We start from the raw sequence: 19,950 nt of genomic DNA on the forward strand, positions 1-19,950 counted from the left end.
AATATTCATCCCCTCGTCTAACGCAACGTTTGCAATGGTGAACAACAATCTTGGACCTTCAGCGGGAACTTCTTCGCTACCTCCCAGTTCATTTGTGTGAAAAACAGGTATTTCATACATCGGCGGCTCGAATAACGATCCTAGACCTTCATTGAAATCCACAGCAGGTGTCCCACCAACCTCCACACTCATGTATGTTTCAATATCTTCGTCTGCAGTCTTTTTATAATGACGTATTTGTTGGGTGTCTTCCTCCACTTCAACCACATGTTCGATAAGCGTCCCAGTCTACCTATCCACAGCGACACCCATTGGAGGAATGATTTTCACATATAACTTCACAATTATATATATCGGACCTACGCAGTGTGCATCCAACATAATGCGCAGACCATAGTCATTTGTTACGGCAACAGCCTCATAGAGGACTGTATTGTTGAACCCTTGCATAAGGTATCTTGTGGTCACCCGCAATGCATATTTGTTTAAATCAATATGCAAATATTTGTATATGTTCACATAAAATTTATTTAATTTAGTCTTATGGACAATTCAAATTGGTTGAATTGGCTTAGTACTATAAGTAACACCTTTTACTCTGGAAATAATTCCCCCCTCCATATACAACAACACCATCACTGGAACACTGCTTGAACTTCTTGCCATTTAGATCGACCCTCGAGAACTAGTAAAGACCTATGAAAAACAAAATTGTATATATAAGCGCATGGGGTAACACCTCTTTTCAATATATTTATTGCTAAAAAATAATATGAGTATAAATTTATGTCAAATGATAATAATCTTAACTATATTAGCAGTTTTAACTAATATTTTTCCAATGAACATAATTTAGGTTATTATTTTTCCAAAATAAAAATAATTTATTATAAGCAATAAAAGTAATTTATGATTATTATTTTGCACTAATATTAGTACTTTTACCTAAATTAAATTATTTTCTAAATAATGTAATTCATCATTATTTTCTTGTAGTTAACAATATTATTAATTTCTGTTAATGGTATTTTTAATTAAATTAGGAGTTTTAATTATTATTTTCTACTTAATATAATTCACATTATTACTTTATAATTAACAACAATACATATCATGAATTAACATATGATTGTGAAATTTTTTAATAATATTTCAGTAGTGCTAATTATTATTTTTATAGTTAATATAATTTATATTGTTATTTTTTAATTAAAAAATAATATATTATGATGCATATGTTTTACATTTGTGTTAATATTGGTACTGTTATTTATATTAAATCCTAAAATGATTAAAACAATTATTGTCAAAGAATTTCAATATATTTATTGCCAAAAAAAAAAAAAACAAATCTAAGCTACACATTAACATAATTCATTTAAAACTATAATCCAAACAATAATTCATTTTTTTCTAATACCAAAATGATTAGTTTGAGATCTCAAAATTTTTAATGTTAATCTCAAAATTAAAAATACCCATGATTTTCATAATCAGATCCATTTCCTTTTTGAGTGAACAATCTAAAGGGAAAAAATATTTGTAATGTATTCAAGACAATTTCCTTTTAAATAAGAAAACAATCATAAGGGAAAAAACTTCCTTATGAGTAATTCAAAATTTTTTTTTTTTGGCCAAATCGACTGCAAAAAATCAAATCAATTTTTGAACACACCCTTAATTTTCAAATTCAATTATAAATAAGGAATTCAACCCTAACCTCATATTAATTAACAACAAATTAACCAAATTAACCTCACATTAAATAACAACAAATTAACACATTAAATATATAACAAATAATATATAGCAAATAAACAAATTCAAATTCAAATACAAACAAGAAATGACACCCTAACCTCAGATTGGGGGTTTTCGGATAAATAATCCAAATAATAACCAAATACTTTCTAAAACCAATCAAACTACCGAATGCAACAATGAAAATAACAATTGAAAGAGTTCTCAATCTACCAAATGCTTGAATGAAAATAACAATTTAGGGCTTTTGACATACCTCATGGAGCCTTTTTTATACCTTCCTCTCTCCAATGGTCACCTTTATGAGTTCCTCCTCCCTCCAACGGTCACCTCCTATGAGTCCAATCGTCGCCTGCTGCTGCTGGCCTCTCTGAAACAGAAGCCACAACCCTCTGCTCTCTACTCCCTGCTCTATGTAATTTCGTGAGGAATGCAGGAGGAAGGAGACTTGAAACGCCCAAGTAGAACTCGTTGGATGGTTTAGCGAGTTTTGCCACGCGTCAAATGCTGCTCCATTTTCGAACCAAATCTCGCTAGATGGTCTAGTGAGATTTAAGCAAATATTGCAGGACCATTCAGCAAGATTTGTCATGCTTCAGCGCCTGATTTTTTTCCAAGCAAATCTCGTTAGATGGTCTAATAAGATTTAAGTGACACGTGTCAAAACATGAATGATCCTAACCGTTTAAAACTCATTAGACCATCCACTGAGATTTGGTACGCATCAAAATCAAATGTTATTTAATATTTTATTAAGAAAAAAAAATTAAAATGTAAAAAACTCCTTTTATGCACCCAATGGGGCTCAATCCGGCGGCCTACGTAGCCTTCCTTTCTCCTCATCCTGCGGCTCCCATCGTGCGTTCTGGACTCTTCCATCGAAACTTTGCAGAGAGTACAAGGAACCCAAGTGAGGAGGAAGAAGAATAAGCGCCGGGATTTGGTTCTTAACCCTGCATTGGAGTTCTTGAACATTCGAACGACCTCCGAGGTCGAGCGCGGGAGGTTTTCGAACGTTTGAATTCTCGGACTCAATCCATTGGCCCTCTGAATCTTCGTGATCTTCGAAGGTTGGTTGGCAGCTTCCGTGTTTCGAGGCGTTCTTCAGGCGCTGCAGTCATATCTCGTTGTCTGGTGGGTTAGTCAATTTGATTTTTTGAGTTAATCGATGTTGTTGTTGTGATTGTGTTTTTTGAACATGTTGATACCCCCCCCCCTCCCATTTGGTTTGGGGAAAATTGTTTCCAGGTTCCTTTTTTTAATTGAAAATTTTGCAGATTTTGCTTTTTAATGATGCGTAAACTGGAGATGTTTGATTGTCGGGAAAGTTATGGGCTATTTGAGGATGCGCATACATTTTCTATTTGTTTGGGAACCCAACCCTAGCCCTGCAATCATTGACCTGCGCACTCCGACCACCACCACGCCTGTCGTCCGCCTATGCCCGCCCTTGACGAGAAGTAGCAGAACTGCCGCTGCTGCTCTGCTTCTTCTTCTTCTTCTGCTTTAGTTACCGCAGCCTCCAGTTGTTCCTGCTCTGCACAGCCGCCTGCTACTGCTGCAGCCATGGCTCCTCCCAGACCACGTTGCCATTTGCAACGAGCTCCCCAGCCCCCAAATCTGTCAACAACAACCAGAGCTTGATGGTCTTCCAGCTATACCGCTGGCAACAGGAGCTGATCCATCTCATTCTCCTCTTTTTCTCTCTCTCTCAAGCAAATACATATACGTACTCAATAGGGTAAAAATACTAAAGCAGGATGAAGATGAAGAAGAAGATGAAGGAATGTCCAGTCCCAATACCCTATTAATGAGCAAGGCCTGATTTTTACACAAAGAAGATAACTTTCAATTAGGTTTTATCTTTATTCAACAAACACATCACCATGCTGATGAAACATCAGAACACATATCAAGTAATACATGTATGAATTATTATGAACAGGAGAAATACCTTTAAAATGTAGACTTATGAAGCACAAACTTCCTATGAATTCCCAAGCTCTTCCATCAATACGTGCCATGGTCTCACATCGGATGTGTACTAGGAAGATCTTGAACTTATAAGGATGGTTAGGACTTCAACTATGTGAGGCGCCTTTTATAGGACAAAACCCGTGAGACTAGTGAGGTAAAGCAAACAATACTTCATCGGAATTGAGCTCAGTACCATTACATTTGGTATCAGAGTCACCTTGGGGGTGGTATCATATGAGTGAATCCTACACAAAGGTGTACGGCACTCTTATGAGAGTGTCAAAGATAGGATAGGAGAGCATGTCATAGTCCCACATCAAATGTGTACTAGGGAGATCTTGGGCTTATAAGGATGGTATGGGCTCCAATTATGTGAGGTGCCTTTTATGGGTGAAATCCATGAGGCCATTGGATTAAAGCAGATATCTTGCCAAAATTGGGTCCCAAGACCATTATAATACGCCTCACTTCAAGTCTTAGCCTTATAGTTTTCCTCTTCTCTGATTCTTGATATGTGCATCCTTTAGGGTTTTTTTCTCCCCTCCTTGAACATGGCTGTGTCTCTACCCCTAACTTGAGCTTCTCAAGGAGTTTGAATGTGAGAGCCTGTTGTGAATGTAAGTGTGTTGCTCCATTGCTTCCTTAAGCATCCTTTTACAAGAAAAGGGCTAGGGTTTTGAGCCAAGAATGTAAGCTTTCTCAAAATACCCTCCAAGCATGGTCTATTTATTAGTTTTCCACAATAATGAGCCTAGCCTTTGCTCATGCTCATATTCACCCAAAATTAATGAAATTACACCCATAATTAGTCGAACTCGGGTCTTTGAAGTTCACAAAAATATATCAACTTCTTAGAATTTGAAAAATGGGTCTGGAGTTAGCCCAAAAGAAAATGAGTATCAATATACCTCATCCAAGTGGCAAAAAGGGGTTATACAGCCCTAAAGAAGTTCAAAGAATGAGATAAACGTGGCTGAGGCTATGAATGCTGTGCTTTGACTCGGCCAAAGCCACTAGATGTTGGATATGAAGACAGGAAGGCGAGGATATCCCCTTCAGATGTAGGGTAACCCTACACCTTTGACCTCATTAATGTGGATAAGATCTTTCACCATCCCCTAAGAGAGGCAAATAAAGTTCTATGAGGACCACATTGTGGCATAAGCAGAAGAAATCAGAAACAACAAGTATTGCAAGTGGCACCATTCCTCGAATGTTACAACCTTCAACTATATGGTACTTAGGAGCTACATTCTAAAGGCCTTGAATAAGGGTCACATGAAGTTCCAAAAAAAAGAACAAGGGGGTTATGAAGGTAGTTGAGGACCCATTCCCAAAGATGGTTGTGAACGTGGCCAAGGTAGTGATTCCCGAATAGGAAACATAGAAGGAATGAGGATCCGAAGCACCCGAAAGCTAGTCTTGGCTAGGTTGAGTTAGAAACCATTTGAGAAGGAACTAACCACATAAGGCTGAAGGGGGATTCCTCAATCCCCAGATGGATGCAGACGAATGGTAACACTACTTGTAGATAATTAAAGGTGGACCATTACGAAGATTGAAGCTTCCAAGGGCTCCCCATATTAAAAGATTTGGAATCACACCATCAGTTGAGAGGTCATCAAAGAATGGTGTTTAAGAGGTTAGGCCTCACTTGGTCAGCAAAAGGACAATAACCAAACCGTAGCTCTCCAAAGCTTAGTTGTGGAGACTCCAAAGAAGAAGGTAGGCTATGAGGATGGCTCGAAATAACTCGAGCAAACCTTGCAAGGAAAATCACATTGGTAGAAGAAGTTGCTACTAGTACAAGGAGATCAATCCCAACCAATAGGAGTGGAGGCCGTAATCTACTAGAACCTTGGCCTAGAATGATAAGCCCAGACTGGGTAGCAACCAAAGCCAATGAGACAAAGTGAAGAAAGTAAAAACGACTCAACCAATGCTCCTTTAAACATCAACATGGTATTCGTGCTTCCGACCACATCTGGAGTAGCTCTTGGGTGGGGATCATTCTTAGATGGTGATGCGGTTGTGGTAGAACTACCCTTGTCAAATTGATTTAACCATTGTCACTTGACACAAGCTAGCTGAGGCTATGGCTCAACTCCTCAAGCCATTATGTATTGTTATCCACTTTGAGGGCCAATCAATACATCAGGGTCAATCAATTGGGCCAGTGTCAACATTATACCTGTGTGGACCTTTAGGAAACTGCGTAAGAAGCTGCGAGATCTCATCCCCATTGATGTTATGCTGGCCGACTTCATGGGAGGGAAACCAAAACTTTGGGGATTGCTCCTATAGACCTGACAGTATGGGCGAGCGCTAGGAAAGAGCCATTCTTTGTGGTGGACTCCAGGTCTACTTACAATGCTACCCTTGGCTTAGATTGGATTCATTCCAAAATGTGCATACCTTCCTCACTGCACCATTTCTAATACTTTAGGGGCTAAATAACGCAGACGAGATAGTGGGAGTAGATGATCACCCCATTCGTTGTAGAAACCAATACATAGGAGGTGCATCTATATGAGGATGAGATCGACTCAATAACTTGGATCATGGCTGATGGGCAGGAGGAATTGATAGGGTATTCAATCACAAAGGTTTAGACCTTGGGTAGAGGGGCAAACAAAACATACAATATGGAGTGTGAGGACTACATTTCAGAAGCATAGGCTAATAAAGCCGAAAAGATAGCCTAGGTTGTCCTGACAAGGTAAAAGAAATCAACCTTGTAGAACAAATGAGGGTTGGCTTATATACTAGGGGTGTCCTCAGTTTGATGTGGTTTGGTTTTAATTAATACCAAAAACCAAATCAAAGCCTCGACTTTTAAAAAATATTGAATACATCCCAAACATGTAACGATGTTTTTTTAATAAGAGAGTTTACTTTTTCACGGTTTGGTTGCTAAAACCAATTATTACAAAAACATATACTATTTCTTAGATGTCCACAAGACAAAAATTTATGCTTCTAGTGTCCTGACTTCTCATAGAAAATTAAATTGAGTGGGGGTATTGTACAGGACATACAAGCCTAGCCAGTAGGATGCAGAATATGAGGGAGAGGGGGCAACCTGCATTTATAAGGAGACGAGAGTCTGAACCGTTAAGGCATTTCTGATGTGGCTGATGTGGAACTAGTAATGGGGTGGGGAGTGATTGAGCAGCAATGGACTTGAGGCTTGAGCCTTCTTGTCCCACATCAAAAGTTCATGAAGGAGAGCAGTGTCTTCTCCTTTATAAAACCTCGCCATGCCCCTTCTTTGCTCATTCTATTAACAAAATTAAAAATCTACTGAAAATCTAAAAATTTATAATTATTATAATAATTCTATATAAAAAGAGAATTATAGATAAAAATATTTGTTAAAAAATCTATTAGTAGAACTTAAATATATTGATTTATTATTAGATAATTCAGTTTTTGGGCTTTGTTTTTGGTTAGAAACCGAAATTGTAAACTAAAATTTTCTATTGTTAAGAATTGGAACCGAAACCAAGAACTTAAAAACCAACCAAACTTATTTTAGTTTGGTTTCGAGTTAGTTTTTGATTTTTTCTATAAATTTTATACACCCCTACGCATTTTGCTTGGGAGTATGAAACACTAGGTTTGGATAGGAGCTAGTAGAACATAGACGACCTAGTAAGGAGTCTTTAGGCCATTCAAACAACTAGCTAGGCGAATGGCCGCATAAATGATGCCAAAGATTTTGAAGAAGTGGAGAGACTATTAAGGGGTAGTATTGATGGGAATAACTTGGTATGTAGAAAGGCTATCCAACATTGTCCTAGTGGTCAAGAAAAGTGGAAATTTTTGCATCTAAATCAACCTTTGGAATTTGAACACTAAATTGCCTAGAGATGAATATGTGATGCCAATGGTTGATAAGTTGGTGGACTCAATTGTAGGATACCAAGTATTGAGCTTCATGGACAAAGATTTGGGCTATAACTTGATATGTATCGCTCATGATGATGTTCACAAGACAATTTTCTAATGTCCAAGCACAATTTGGATATTCAAGTGGCTTATCGTGCTTTTTAGGCTAAAGAATGTAGGAGCAACATATCAAAGAGCCATGAACTTGATATTCCACAACATGATAGGATGATTTATAGAGGTCTACATTGATGAAGTAACCATTAAGGCCACAAACATGAAGGCATATGCCCATTCTTAGGACAGTGTTGTCCTAAGAATGAGGGGACATTAGTTAAAGATGAATTCATTAAAGTTTGCATTTAGAATATTTGCTGAAAATTTTTTGGGCTTTTTTGTCCATTAGAAAGGGATCAAGATTAAGATGAATAGAACCAATTTGCAGGCTAGCCACCCAAGAGCAAGAAGGAACTTCAACATTTGCTTGGCCAATATTTTAGCGTAGATTTATATCCAATGCAGTGGGCCAAACTAGAGAATCCTTGCCTTTGCTGAAGTTGAATAAATAGGTAGATTTCAGGTGGGAAGACAAGCACCAAGATGCTTTTGATTAGCTCAAAGCCTACTTAGCGAGTCCTCTTGTTGTCTTAATACCTCCACAACTTAGGAGGTCAATGATCCTCTATGTTTCTGTAATTGAAGCTGTAATAAGAGAAATTCTTGCTTTAAAACACTCTAATGGGAAATTGAAGGCCGTCTATTACCTAATTTGTGCGATGAATGCCATTGAGACTAGGTCCTTGGCCATAGAGAAGTGTCACGGTCCACCTTTTTCACACCGTTGTGAAGGGCCGTGCGGCGCTAGCTAAACCACTCTTGCTTAACTAGCCAGCCTTTTGTTTACCAACATTCATCCACAAAACACTTTCATTAACATTTAATCAGATAGCAGCGGAAATAATAATCAATTCATGAAAGCCGTGGCAACCAAGCAGTAAATATTGAAGCAAACGTAATTCATTAACAAATCCTCCGTTGACATGTTGTACTTAGCGAGGGAGGCAAGTAGGCTAAGCACGTTGACAATTGCTAGTGAGTTTTACAATGACTGATGAACACTCACCCTCCCCTAAAGAGCTTTCTAGGCCATTCTCACTCTGGCACTAGGAAACATCAAAGTGACTGAGGAGTCATATTGCCTAATTTGGCTTACAATGAAATAAATACTAGAAAATAACCCTACACTAGTATTTACATGATGGAAACCCATCCCAAACACACGAGATAAGCGGTCATAGGCAAGCATAATGCCCTGAACAAGCTTAGCCCGTGACATTCTCCCCACTTATGCGGTCGACGTCTTCGTAGACTTTTGGCGATAGGTACACTTCAACTTTGTCCACGAATGTTTTCAAATCTTCCGCAGAAATCCAGCTGATTTCTTTGTCATCAAGGCACTTCCACTTCACTAGGAACTTCTGCCGCTTCTTCCTTGAGGATAGGAACTTTCGGTCTGTAAGGATCTCTTCAACATCATGTCTGTCAGGTTGCACTGTCTTCAACTCTGCGCTGTTTGACTGACTTCTGCTCTGGTCGTTGGTGTTGGCGTTGAATGGCTTGAGGCAATTGACATGAAATTGCAGTCTTCTCCCCTTATCTGCCCACTTCTTCATTTGCTTAGAAGCTTTCTCCAGATAGGCTTGGGCAAACTTTGCATTTAGTCTCCATTCTCTGGTGAAGATGTACGCCCTGGGACTCTTTCGTCTGTACGGCTCGCCCACTGTGTGAGGTAACAGTGGCAGCTGGCCTGTAACAAGCACAAAAGGGCTCTTGTTGGTTGTTGAGCGCCTTTGGGCGTTGTCACAGAATGGAGCCACATCAAGTAGTTGCACGCCATTCTTCTGGTTGTCGTTGACAAAATGGCACAAGTACTCATCTAGCAACTCTCTGAATCTCTTCATCTGTCCGTTTGTCTGTCGATGATAACTCGAAGAGATGTCAAGATGTGACCTGAATATCATGAAAAACTCTGTTAAGAAGTTGTCAGTGAACATTAAATCTTGGTCACAAATAATAACTTGGGGAACACCCCAATGTTTCACAACAGTCACAAGGAACAATTGTGTCGTCCCCTTTGCCGAACAGTACTTTGGTGCGGCCATGAAAGTACCATACTTCTTCCGCTCCCCCTTGTCTTGTTGGCAAGCGAGACAAGTTTTGGTATAATCAACCACATCATCTCGTGTGTGCGGCCAATAATACCTCCCCAGTAGTCCTGTCCTTGGAGTCATTCTCCGCGAATACCCCTCAACGAACTTCCCGCAGTATCTAGTAAGGCCAAGAAAGGAACGCAACTCCTTCACTGTCGTGGGGATCTTCCGTTCTTGAATCATCCTTACCTTCTCCATACCCCTCCGGATACGACCTTGTTCAACGACTTGACCAAGGAATTTGTTGCTCCGCCGAGCGAAAGAGAAATTCTCCTTCTTCACATTCAGATTGTTTCCCTTTAGCCTGTCGAACACCTTCTGTAGATGCTCTTCATGTTTCCTCTGAAACAACACCGATACTCCCAACGGTGTTTTGGAAGGGCGAACACATCCCGCTTCCACTTCATCAAGTTGCTTCCCAACTCTACTATCTCAAGAGGCGCAATCCGACATGGCCCTTTAGCAGGTGGTTTCACTCCTGATAACAACTCGATCTCTTGCTCCACAGTCCGTCGTGAAGGCAAATTTTGAGGTAGCTTATCTGGCAACACCTCCTTATACTCATCCAACACCGCTTGGATGGTCGTAGGCTCCAGCTCTTGGCCTACTTCCTTGTCTACCACCACCGTGGCTAGACGTGTCTGCTCACCCTGACCCAATCCTTCATTGAGTTGTATGGCTGAAAGGGACTTCCCGTCGTTTCCTTTCGTTGCAACGACTTGCACCATGCACGAGTGATCTCCCATCAGACATAGGGAACCAGCCGAAGGCATCAGCACTGCCCTCGTCCCCATTAGGAACTCCATTCCTAGAATGACTGGATAGTCATCCAATGGCACCGCTGTGAAATTCGCATGACCTTCCCACTGTCCAAGTTTTATAGCCACTTGCTTGGCTACTCCTAGAGTAGGCTGGGCTACAGAGTTAACTGCTTTCACGCGTCCTGTATCCTTCTCTAAGGATAAGTTGAGTCTCCTTGCTTCCAACTACGAAACAAAATTATGAGTAGCTCCCGTATCCACCATAGTGCGAGTACTCTTCCCATTTATCCTCAAGTCCACAAACATTAACCCTTTTGCTTGTGTAACTTTCGGTGTTTTTGCCTGCTTTTCCAATGCGTTCACCAACCGCACTGAACCCACCCTTGGGGCATCATCCTCTTCCCCATCATCTTCCACTGCCTGCTCTACAATAGAAGCCTGTAAGGCATTAAGTGATGCTTTGTGAGGGCACTCAAAAACTCTATGAGGACCTCGACACAAGAAACACTCAATTTTACTCTTCCCCTTTCCATTGGGTGTGTTGAACCCTTGAGACGACGAAGCTTCCTGTGAGGTTGATGATTTAGAGTCGGCTCTCCCACTCTTGGGTTTGCCATTCTTGAAAGACTTTCCATTGTTTCCCTCTCTGCCAAACCGTTTGGACAAAGCGGTCTCATCCCCAGCGTAGTCTGTCAAGCGCTCTGCTGCCGCTTGTGCAGTTGACAAGTCTTGAACCCTTTGCCTATGAAGTTCAGTTCTTGCCCACGGTTTCATCCCCTCAAGAAAATAGAACAACTTGTCCTTCTCCGACATATCCCGAATATCCAACATTAAAGCAGAAAATTGTTTCACATATTCACTGATTGACCCCGTATGCTTGAGATCTCTCAGTTTTCTCCTTGCATTATACTCAATGTTCTTAGGAAAGAATTGGGCCTTGAGCTCTCTCCTCAAGTCTGCCCAACTATCAATCACACAGTTTCCATTTTCAATTTCTCGGTACTTGGTACGCCACCACAGTTTGGCATCACCAACCAAGTACATGGTCGCAGTATCCACCTTTGCCTGTTCTGAGGCCATCCTCACAACGCGAAAGTACTGCTCCACATCAAACAAGAAGTTCTCCAACTCCTTGGCATCTCGGGCACCCCTATACGTCCTGGGTTCTGGCACCTTGGTCTTGCTAACTCTCGGAGTGTTGGGGTTCCCCATAGCAAGAACCATCACATTTACCTTTGCATTCAGATCTGCCATCCGGGCTTGCAAAGTTTCCACAGTGTGGCGAAAGTCCTCTGACATGTCGCCTATCAAACCTGCTTGATGTTTTTGTGATCCCCTCACTTCATCAACTAGTTCTCTCATCTGGGCCACCTCCGCGGCCATAGTGTTGGCTGTTTCCTCAACCTGTGCTTCCAGCACGCTGATCCTCTCAGCATTGTTTGGTGCCATGGTCACTTACCAAAGCTTTCCAAATCCAACAACGAAGGCAATTGAATTCACGTAGCAACTCAACCTTGGGCTCTCACCAAGTGTCACCGACTTGGGCTCTGATACCAAATGTCACGGTCCGCCTTTTTCACACCGTTGTGAAGGGCCGTGCGGCGCTAGCTAAAGCACTCTTGCTTAACTAGCCAGCCTTTTGTTTACCAACATTCATCCACAAAGCGCTTTCATTAACATTCAATCAGATAGCAGCGGAAATAATAATCAATTCATGAAAGCCGTGGCAACCAAGCAGTAAATATTGAAGCAAACGTAATTCATTAACAAATCCTCCGTTGACATGTTGTACTTAGCGAGGGAGGCAAGTAGGCTAAGCACGTTGACAATTGCTAGTGAGTTTTACAATGACTGATGAACACTCACCCTCCCCTAAAGAGCTTTGTAGGCCATTCTCACTCTGGCACTAGGAAACATCAAAGTGACCGAGGAGTCATATTGCCTAATTTGGCTTACAATGAAATAAATACTAGAAAATAACCCTACACTAGTATTTACATGATGGAAACCCATCCCAAACACACGAGATAAGCGGTCATAGGCAAGCATAATGCCCTGAACAAGCTTAGCCCGTGACAAGAAGCTATGTTTATGCTTAATTCTTTGCATGCTCAAAGCTAAGGCACTACCTCTTGCCTATTATAACCACAGAATGGGCATTATCCCTGGCCACGTTTTGGCTTCATTATTTGCCTAAGCAAGTTGTGAAAGGCCTAGCGTTTGTTGATTTCTTGGCAAATCACTCATGGGTTGACGTGGATGAAACCCAATTGGAGATAGGAATAATTGGATTTGACCCTAGATTATGTAATTTGATGGGTCCAAAACCAACAATGGAGCAGGAGCAAGGGTATTAGTCTCCTTCCTTGAAGGCACCAAGACTGATATATTGGTTGTTTTGAATTTGAAATGCTCAAACAATCAAGCATAATATGAGGTGTTAGTCGCAAGACTCCAAACACTACAGAGCATGGGTATCAAGGAAGTTAAGATCATAAGAGACTCGCTCTTGGTAGTAAATCATGTATAGGGCAAATAATCTTGCAATAGTACAAGTTTGCAACAATACTTGACAATAGTTCAAGGGTTGATGGAAGGATTTGACAAGATAAGATTATAATATATTAAGTGAATTCTGAACATTGAGGTTGATGAGTTAGCACAACAAGCATTAAGCTGCAGGATGGATTTATCTAGCACCATGGGAAGAATACTAGTGATTCAGTCAAAGCTTGCATACAAGAACAAGACTATTGCATGTGTGAATTAGCAACAAGACTATTCAAGAGGGTAATTTATTATGGCTAGAAAGGGTTGGAGGGCGGAGTTCATCAGATATTTGAAAAATTCGAGCAAGTAAACCAAAAGGAAAATTAGGTTAAGAGTAACTAGATTCTTGATTTTAGGTGAACAACAATGTAAAAAAAGCAAAAGTAGTATCCTACTACGGTGCCTCGACCTTAGTGAAGCACTCTTTGGTAATAATTGAGGTTCATAAGGGTGTCGGTGGGCACACCAAGATGGGATACATATAAGATGGTTGTTACAACGACGTGGGTACTATTGGTCGATGATTTTTAGTGTTTGCATCAAACATGTGAAGGGATGTGAAGTCTACCAAAAACATGGTTTGGCACAAAGATTTCTAGGTTGCAAGGTTAAAAGGATTTTGAAGCCATGACCAATCTGTGGATAGGTGATGGACCTAACAAGGAAGATGTACCCGCTGTTGTCCAAGAAGCACACATTTGTTGTAGTGGCTACGTATTACTTCACCAAATGGGTAAAGGCCATATCATTGGAAAAAGCAAACCAAAATACCATAATCGGCTTCCTCAAGGAGCTATCATTTATAGGTTCAACTCACCAGAGACAATCCTAGTAGATTGGGCCACCATATTTATAGGGGACGAGATCAAGGAGTTTGCCTAAGGAAGCTCATAGGAGGATGATTTGAGAGCACCCTAGAGCATGGTGTGAATTGTTGTTCGAGGTTTTGTAGGCATATTGCTCCTCTCGAAGATTTTCCAAAAGGGGATGAGGGCTTGCATTACCTTAAGAAATAGGGGAGCTCAACCCTAGTGAGTTGGATCAAATTGTTGATGCTAGGCTTGTGAAAGCGAATCGGGTCGAATAATGTGTGGTGAATTAGGCGAATTATCGGATAAGGAAATTGAAATCTATATTTGACTCAATTAAATGGAGGATTTATGGCGGTTCGGATTGGATAATATGTGGCGGATGGTGGATAATCTGTCATTCCCATCCTATGTATAATTTTTTTTTAACCATCCAATAAACAATTTATTTTGCAACATAATAATTGAAGTTATTTTAAATTATGATTTGGTAAACTATTGAATATGCAATAACCAATCATAAAATTATGTATATTTATTTTTTATTTTTTAAGATCATGAATTTAAGATTTTTGTTTTGATCATGAGAATTGGGTATTTGGGCTTGAGTTTGTGTGGGGACATGGGACAGACCTAGAAGCGCATGTAGTAGCGTGAGGGTTGGGAGTGTAGGGCTAATCCTTGGCCGATTGGGCTTATATTGACTGGGTTGATTCCTAATAAGCATGGGCATATGGAAATATCTATGGATTTGGGCATTGGTTGTTAACGGGTTGGTGGATATCCATTGGATAAAATCCAAAATCCGTCAATCGACTCGTTTAAGGGCGGATTAAAAATCTTAAAACCATATCCGACTCATTTTAATGTGCAGATTGGTTATGAGTTCATTTAAGCGAATCAAACTCGATTTGGATAAACAGATTTTTATCCATTTTTGTTAGGTCTTGTTGATGCCGATCATCGCCCATTGGTACTTGAAAGAAGCTTGCGCTTGATGATATAATCCTTCAATTGTTAGTCAAGCGCTAGGCAAATTGATTTTTTTAGATACATCCATAGGAGCTTGTTTAGCAAGGATAGGTGTCTTGTAGTATCATGATAAGTACTTCGCATAGTGAGATGTTGGGGTTTTGTGAAGCACAAGCCAATGATTAATGAATCCTTGTCCTTGCTCAAACAAGTGTGAAACTTTTGACTTGGGATTTCATTCCAACAATCCCACCATAGTATCCTCTCGAGTAAGCCTTTTGGCCTCAACCAAATGTGAAAGTGCTCCTTTCTAAGGAGGATAGACTCCTCATATTGGTCCATGATGACACTTTTTCCGTTCGAAGCCATGATATAGTGAAATTTATTCAAATGTTGAAGAATTGAAGGAAATCAACTAGTGGAAAGGTTAGTCGGTGGGGCATGACACCAGAAACATGGTAAATATGGAGTCTTTTGAAGGATGAAAGGAATAGATGTAGACAACTCAAAAGTTGTCAAATGGTTGAAGAGGTAAGCAGAAGAAAAAGAAGACAAAAGGGGTTTAAATAGCCTAATAATGGAGAATTTGGGGGGAAAACGAAAACCTTAATGATTAAGACCTACTTAAGACCATAAGAGACACGACCTTGGGAGTTACGGGTGCGACACTTGGTATGCTGCATGAGGTGAAAAGCTCAAAGTGAATGTTGGCATATGATAAGGACATGGGGGAATTTTGAATTTCGACTGCAAATGATGGTTGCCCATTTATAAGCGCTTAATGCTCAAAATAGGTAGCCATGGGGCATTATTTGTGCAATCTTTGTGCACCTCCCCAAAATATAATTAGTTAGGTGACATTCCAAATAGGGCGAGTAAAATAGAGAGAACTTATGGATGCCCAAATAAGATGCGTATCACCCAAAGAACAATTCTTATTTTAGTCTGTCAAATAGAGTGAACAACCCAACTTGCAGCCGAATAGAGTGAACCAGGCATCACCCAAGAGGCCAGAACACTTACTTAAAAAGGTGGCATGTGCCCTTGATTGGCTAACGAATAGAAGCCAAAGAAGATCTAAAGGTACAAGAGGGTGAGAAGCACATACTTCGAGCACTATCAGGAGAAGGATAATGAACAACTCAACTTGTGGTCACAGAGGAAAGAGCTCGGATGAGCAAGAAAAAGGTCAACCAAGACATACATAACCTAGATGCATAAGAAGACACCTCACGTATGGCAATCAAGATTGGAAAAAGAGTTGACCTTAGACACATTCTAAAGAAAATTGGGTTTAGAAGAAAAAAAAAAAATATAGAAAAGTGTCAACCATGGTTTTAAATAAAGGCCGCGACTGTTACGTAACGTTGTTACGTAAAGGTTTTTTGGGTTACTGATAGCGTTACACACCGCAAAATCGGTGGGAAGAAAAATCACGGCCATAGTGGCTGTTACAGACTGCGACCATTACGTAAAGGCCGCTACGGCCGTTACGTAACCGCTACAGGACTGTTACACCAAAAAAAATTTTATTCTTTACGTTTTCTTCTCACTTTTTCTCTCTCTTTCATATATCATTCTTAATATACCAAGTGGCGAGAGGGGGAAAAGATTTTAATAAGGATGACAATGATACAAAATTTACTTTTTCTTTAAATACTCACAATAGAAGCATTAATTAACAATTTCAAAATACTAACTTGTTAGGAATTTTTTTTTTTAATAATATTAGTAATGTGATATTTATGTTCTTTAGTTTTCAACTTCAACCTTCTTTCTTTTCTAGCTATTTTATATTTATATTATTTGTATGTTTTATGTGTCTAATAGATTAATGGAGTGTATAGTGTATTTTATTTTATTAATTCATTTAGCACACATAAGAATTTATCACAGATAAGAACAATGAGAAGTATAAATACGCGCACGCACGTAATTTTCTATTAATGATGGTTTAAAACAAATGTAAACTCGTTGCCCTTACCAAATAACTTAGTTACTCGAACTAAAGGGTCCAAAATACACTAAAACCCTTTCTATGAATGACCAAAAGCTTAAAACATGCAAGTACGCTTATATGCACAAGGTTGTGCGTGCTTCAAAAAAATTCACGGCCGTTACACCCGCTTCCCGTTATGTAACATCCGCTACTCCTGCTTCCCGTTACACCTGTTACCGTTACGTTACGCTACCCGCTACCGCAATTTAAAACCATGGTATCAACTGCAATAAAGTGCCAACATTAAAGAAAAGTCTATTTATGCCAAGAAGAAATCTCGTCAAGTTTTAGGTAAATTAGTATTAGCATACTTTTGGCACAATACAAGGAATACAAGAATCATTTATAATTCCAAGTTTGACAAGTGGTATAAATATATGTAATTTTGTGCTTGTAAGGACCTCCAACACATTATATAAATTAGCATAGTGCTAATACAATTGAGCCAATGCTATTTTATCTCTCTCTCTCTCTCTCTTATAATTTCTAACTTTGATATAATTCTTTATACTTTCTTCTCGCCTCTCCTAAAATTTGCATGTTCACCTCTTTGTTTTATCTCTCTTCTGTGAATTTTTTCTATTTCTACAACTCCTAATCCCTAATTATACAGGGCACTTCCTTATGTAGTGGGATATCTATTCTGATTACTTAAATGGAAGCTGAACGATTCTATTACCTTCTAAGTTAAAAGGTGTTTGATATCCAAAACTAATAAATAGGGTCCCACACAACTCATTACTTCAAAGGCGGCTTGGTTCGCAGAATGTAACCATTAATAATGTAGAATTCTAGTAATGTAAAAACATACCCATATTTAATTTGCAATAAAAATATGAGAATCTAACACCATTTTTTATGTTGCTGTCTGCATTACATGGAAATGTGATTACCCTGTGATATGTGGTATTATAACTTTCCATGAATGATACAATGCGTTAAAGAAAACAAAAAGACTAAAATGCCCTCTAACTTTCTTAAAATTTTAAAGATTATATCCCAAAAATCCCAACCCACCTCGGAGAGTAGGGGTAAAACAAAATCAACAGAAATTGATGAAATTGAGCTAAATCGAACCAAAATTAGTTGGTTTTATAGGTGAACTAGTTTGGTTTGGCTCAAGGAACTGTAGAACTGAGATTGCCAGTTCAGTTTTGGTTTGAATGTTTCAAAAACTGGTTGAACCAAATCGAACCATGAATATATATAAATGTTTTATATTTATTTATTTAACTTTTTTACACTTTAAAAATAAAGAGAAAAAAAGTACAAAATTAACCCAGTAACCCATTTCTTTTTTGTGTATACTCTTTATCTCTCGACTCCTTATCCTTTGCAGCTTTGCCCTTCACCAGTTTGCATGTCGTTGCTTTGCTCAGCTTGCTGGCCATTGCCTTCGCCTCTCATCGACCTCTCAACTCTTTAGTCTTTGTGCTCTCTAGTGTGTCGTCACTTATCTCCACTCTCTAGTCCTCTTTATGGTCTCGCCTAGTTGCCGCTTCTCCTTTGTGCGGTCTTGCCTAGTCGTCGCTTCTCCTTTGTGCGGCCTCACCTAGTTGCCTTTTTCTTCGTGCGGTCATGACTAGTGAAATATCAATTCTTTCTCTCTCTAAACTCTTCTCTTTGACTCTCTTTTTGCAAATTGCCTCTCTTTCGCTCACAGCCTCCATGTGCCTGATCTAGGGTTTTGCATAATTTAACCTTTCTCTACAATTGCTCAATATCACAATAAGATTGTTGAACCCTATTCGTTACCAATTCTTGGACCTCTCCTTGCAAATTGATAAAACCACAATGGTTCACAAATGTAATAGAAACGGGTTCCCAGAGGCCAAGGGTAGTGTAGCATTTGAATGGCTTCCTCTTATATTAATAGTCGAATTTTGTTGCATCGGCTTCATTTTCTTTGATGCTGCAATTACAGAAAGGATTTTTACCTTAAATGCCATGGCTGATCTTGTAAGTTGAAACCAATGTTTTAAAAGGTGAAAGCGTAAGGCGAGGTGTTTTACCCTTCCGCGAGGCGAGGCGTAAGCCTTAAGGCGTTGAGGCGTAAGCATTTTGGGATTGTATTTTTTAAATTAATTAATAAATACAATCAATTTATGTATAGTAAAAAAATGAGAACAATTTTAGAATAATGGTGAAAAAAAATAAAAACATAAATTTTAAATATCATATAGGTCCAAACATTACAAAATGGAAAGGGTTCTGCGGCTTCTGCCCCTTTGACTCACCTTTAGACATGTTTTTGTTTATTGAACATGAACAATCAGCAGCTGCGGCAGGAAATTAAAACTGAAAATTGAAAAATTAAAAGGGAAAACTGAAACATATCAAAAAGAAGCAGCTGCTAGCTTGAGTTTTAGAGACACTAGCAAAGAGTCTCGTGGGAGTCTGCTACGAATAACACTGGAGAGAGTGAGAGTTGAATACTCGAAGCAGAGAGGTTGTAAGGGGTCGCGAAGTGAGACAAGAGGCTGTAGAGGGTCACTGGAGAGAGACGAGAGGCTGTAGAGGGTCGCTGGAGAGAGACGAGTCGTCTGAATGGGTTGTTGGAGAGAGATGAGATGTCGGAAGGGGTTGTCGGAGGCAGATCAGAAGTTGGAAGGGGTCGTTGACTCGTCAGAGAGAGACGAGAAGCTGGAGGAGTCTTTGAAGCCAGACCCTAGCTTGGAAAGAGACGAGAGCTCCGAAGGGGTCGTTCGAGAGAGACAATACCTCAGAAGCTGTCGACGACTTATCCGAGAGAGACGAGAAGGTGGGGGAGTCGTCGGAGAGATGCGAAGCTTAGAAAAAAGAAGCTTCATCGAGAGAGGGGGATTTTGACGCTCGTCAAAGCCCTATTGGGCTGTTACTTGTTTTATTTTTTTATTTGAACTCAGGTGCTCCCAAAAGGCGTACGCCTTCCCATTTGAGGCGTAAAAGGCACGATTTTTTTTGTTGAGGCGTACGCCTTCTCCACTAAGGCGTACACATTTGAGGCTTTACGCCTTAGGGCGTTTTATGCTCAAAATGCC

At 39.7% G+C, this 19,950-nt stretch overlaps 1 protein-coding gene across 1 annotated transcript in view; it reads left to right on the top strand.

The window, feature by feature from the left end:
• Positions 1 to 2,477: 2,477 nt before the first annotated feature.
• The window catches only part of LOC131152735 (thioredoxin-like protein YLS8), a 30,677-nt gene continuing 13,204 nt past the window's right edge, over positions 2,478 to 19,950 (top strand). The window contains exon 1 of the mRNA XM_058104581.1: positions 2,478 to 2,895. The gene's annotated coding sequence lies outside the window, so the exon portion shown is untranslated. The remainder of the gene's footprint in view (positions 2,896 to 19,950) is intronic.

The sequence above is a fragment of the Malania oleifera genome, chromosome 4 (genome assembly GCF_029873635.1).
Source record: "Malania oleifera isolate guangnan ecotype guangnan chromosome 4, ASM2987363v1, whole genome shotgun sequence".
NCBI classification, from domain to species: Eukaryota; Viridiplantae; Streptophyta; class Magnoliopsida; order Santalales; family Ximeniaceae; genus Malania; species Malania oleifera.